The sequence below is a fragment of the Sinocyclocheilus grahami genome, unplaced genomic scaffold (assembly GCF_001515645.1).
Source record: "Sinocyclocheilus grahami isolate Dianchi unplaced genomic scaffold, SAMN03320097.WGS_v1.1 scaffold372.1, whole genome shotgun sequence".
Classification (NCBI taxonomy): domain Eukaryota; kingdom Metazoa; phylum Chordata; class Actinopteri; order Cypriniformes; family Cyprinidae; genus Sinocyclocheilus; species Sinocyclocheilus grahami.
This window is the reverse complement of record NW_015505551.1, coordinates 943,286-947,126: the sequence shown is the minus strand read 5'-3', so window position 1 is coordinate 947,126 and position 3,841 is coordinate 943,286. Positions and strand designations below refer to the sequence as shown.

Below are 3,841 nucleotides of genomic sequence, written 5' to 3'. Positions count from 1 at the left end.
GGAGGGCCCTAAAGCGAGTGGACGTCAGGAAAGCAGCAGGTCCTGATGGGATTTCTGGCCGTGTTCTGAGGTCCTGTGCTGATCAGCTCGCTGGTTTGTTTACATCCATCTTTAATAAATCCCTTGCTACCTCGGTAGTTCCCAACCCCTTTAAAAAATCTGTCATCATCCGTGTGCCTAAGAACAATAACCCCTCTTGCCTGAATGACTATTGTCCAGTTGCCCTCACGCAATAGTCATGAAGGTCTTTGAGAAACTTATAAAGAACAACATTTGCTCCTCCATCCCCAACAGATCTACTGAAGATGCCATCTCTCACGTCCTGCACTCTTCCCTCATGCACATTGACAGCAGCAATGGGAACTATGTAAGCCTGCTATTCATCGACTATAGCTCAGCTTTCAATACTATAGTCCCCATCAAGCTAGTTTCTAAACTCATGAACCTCGGCCTGAATTCTTCACTCTGCAACTGGATTCTAGATTTCCTCACTGGTAGACCTCAAGTGGTGAAAGTAGGCCAGTTCACCTCCAACTCCATCACCCTGAACATGGGAGCTCCACAGGGCTGTGTCCTGAGTCCTCTGCTCTACTCTCTCATACACACATGACTGCGTGTCTTCCCACAGCTCCACATCTATTATCAAATTTGCTGATGATACTGTGGTTCTGGGCCTCATTTCCAACAACAATGAGGCCACATACTTGGATGAGGTAGAGAAACTCACATCATGGTGCCAGGACAATTGTCTCTCTATGAATGTGAGTAAAACTAAAGAGCTGATTGTGGACTTCAGGAAGAGACAGACCCCAGTGGAGCAGCTTCAAGTACCTTGGTGTAAACATCTCCGAGGACCTGACTTGGACTTCACACATCCAAACTCAGGAACTCAGGTTCAGGCAAAGACTGTACCATCTGCGACAGTTGAGAAAATTCAGGGTTTCGCCAGCAATCCTGAAAACTTTCTATTCAGGGGCCATAGAAAGTGTATTGACTCAGTGTATCTCAGTTTGGTATGGGAACAGCTCCAGTCAAAACTGCATAGCCCTGCAGAGAGTTGTGCGCTTAGCTGAGCGCATCTCAGGGTCTGCTCTCCCCTTTCTACAGGACATCTACCTCAAACGCTGCAAAAGCAGAGCTGCTAAAATCATCAAGGACTCCAACCACCCTGGTAGCGGTCTTTTCATTTTGCTGCCATCTGGTAAGCGCTTCCGTAGCCTGATGGCAAAAACTGAGAGACTTAGGAGGAGCTTCTTCCCCCAGGCCATCAGGCTCCTAAACTCAAACTCAGTCTCTTAACACCAACATGACTTAACTTAATTATCAGTAAGACACTTAATATACTGACATTGTCACTTGCACACAGCCATTTCTGTAATATTTTATTTATTTACTTTTTTACCCCTATGGCCCCACTTTATATTAAGTGGCCTTAACTACTATGTACTTACATCAAAAATTAAGTACAATGTACTTATTGTGTTCATATTGTATTGTAAAACACTTTTGCTGCTATTAAGGTGGGATATGGGTAAGGTTAGGGACAGGTTTGTTGGTATGGGTAGGTTTAAGGGTGGGTTAAGGTGTAAGGGATGGATCAACTGTGTAATTACAGAAATTAATTACAGATGTAATTACATGCAGGTATTTTAAAAATATAAGTACAATGTAAAAACATGTATGTACACAATAAGTGCATTGTACCAAATTATTAATTTAAATGTAAGTACATAGTTGTTAAGGCCACTTAATGTAAAGTGGGTCCACCCCTATTGCTGCTATGTAACTACCCTGTACAACCTGTTTGCACATTCTTCTCTTGTACATTCCTGCTCATCTTAATATTTATTAAGTCTACAGTATACTGTCCTGCGCATTTTATTTTATTATTTTTTCCATACCTATATTTATATATAATATTCTTGTGTTTGTATTCTTTAATAATTGCACTGTCCATGGAGCGGACCTGACTTACATTTCACTGCTGGTCATATACTCTCTATATAACCATGTACTTTATGTGACAAATAAAAAAATCTTGAATCTTGAATCATTAGACGCGGTGTAACATTTGCTTGCTAAACTATCATTTATTATGTAAAGGAGGCTTTGTACTTCTCTTGTTTCTGAATATCTACTTACAACAGCATCCTTCACATACGAAAAAAAAAAGTGTTTGGAAAAACACCTCACCTCAGGCACACTGATTGGCAAGACCTACATCTTGTACAACAGACAAGTTAAATTGAGTAATCAAATACCTTTTGTATGTTTAGCCTCATTTAGTTTGATGATGAAGAGGCTGCAATGTCAAGTTTGCTGTGCGCAAACTGTACGCACAGGAGGTGCCGGTGTGAACACTTGCATTCCTTATATCAGCGGAAAGATATCATATCTGACAGACAAGAGTAAGACATCATTCAAAATGGTCTATTTTTTTTATAAAACACTTGAACAGTGTTATATATTTTACACACTTTCCATATACTTATGACCGGAAGGAGCGGAAGCAGTCGACTGTGGCATAATAAAAGCTCCGCTGCTTTCGAGTTGTGTGTCACGCTCGTTCAGCGGCCTCGTTTTGCTTCGATGGCTTTCAGCCTCACTCTGCTTCATTCTACTATGTTAATAAATCATTAGCTCATCCATGAACATGATTTCTGCCCGAGTCCCGTCGGATTGCTTCGGGGATGAAGACCACAACTCCCATGATTCCACACTCAGTCACGGCATTATCAAACTATGCCTTTGTTTCTTTGTTTGTTTTGAATACGTGCCCTCTAGCGGCAAAAACTTACATATTGTGCCTAAGAAAAAAAATACTGACTACTTGTCACATAGAAATTAGAAATATATTCAGCTATAGAAACCTTGAAGTGCCCGCTTTAAGTGTTTGTTTTGCTTATTTGATATTAAATGCATTATATAAGTCACTTTGGAATATATATCATAGCACGTTTCAGAAGATAAAAAACATGACTTGTAGTCTGGAAAATACGGTATAGCAAATTATTTTGCGGACCCCCTGGCCTTGGGTCACGGACCCCCGTTTGAAAACCCCTGCTCTAGGAAGTTACCCTTATTATCGCGGTCTTCTCTTTTATCGCTATTATATTTTTAGTCGTGACAGTCACGACTCATGCAGCTGTAAGGTTTTCTTTTTCTTTTGTTTTTACTCGCGATCTTAACAACACGCATTACATTACGTATTTCATGGCACACTCGTTTTATGCGTATTTGGTGCCACCTATTGTTGCTGGTGTATTATTGACATGTCAAAGTCTAGACCCTGAATATAAGACGACCGCGTTTTTTCAGATGTTTTTCCAAGAAAAAAACATTGTCTTATTGGCCCGAATGGGTCAATACGGTAAATAACTTTTTGCAGTGGAATACCCCTCTGGACATCTAAGTTGCCTGTCATGTCAAAAAACAGGAGAGCTCAAAAAACTGCACATGCATCTCATTGTGTCACATGTTTTCATGTAGCGGTCCAGTAAATCAGAGAAACAGAGATATAAGCTGTGTGTCATTCAAAAGTATTAGATCCGGTCATTGACTTCTACATGAGCATCTCCCATCAGTTTACATTTGGGTAAAAATTTTAAGAAATTAAAGATGTTGACAGGTGAACTTGAGCCTCCTTTGGACTCACGGCAGGTCAACTGAGGTCAAATCTTCTAGTGTGACAACAAAGCTCCTTCACATCTGTTATGATATCCCTGTTGAAAAGAAAACAGCATATGCTGGTTAGGTATGTTTTGAAGCATGGCAGTCACGGCAGGGGTCAAATCTTCTAGTGTGACAACAAAGCTCCTTCACATCTGTTATGATATCCCTG

At 40.6% G+C, this 3,841-nt stretch overlaps 1 protein-coding gene across 1 annotated transcript in view; it reads right to left on the bottom strand.

Annotated features, from left to right (window-relative positions):
- LOC107549428 (stonustoxin subunit alpha-like) overlaps positions 1–3,841 on the bottom strand; it is a 10,058-nt gene that overhangs the window by 954 nt on the left and 5,263 nt on the right. The window lies entirely within an intron of this gene.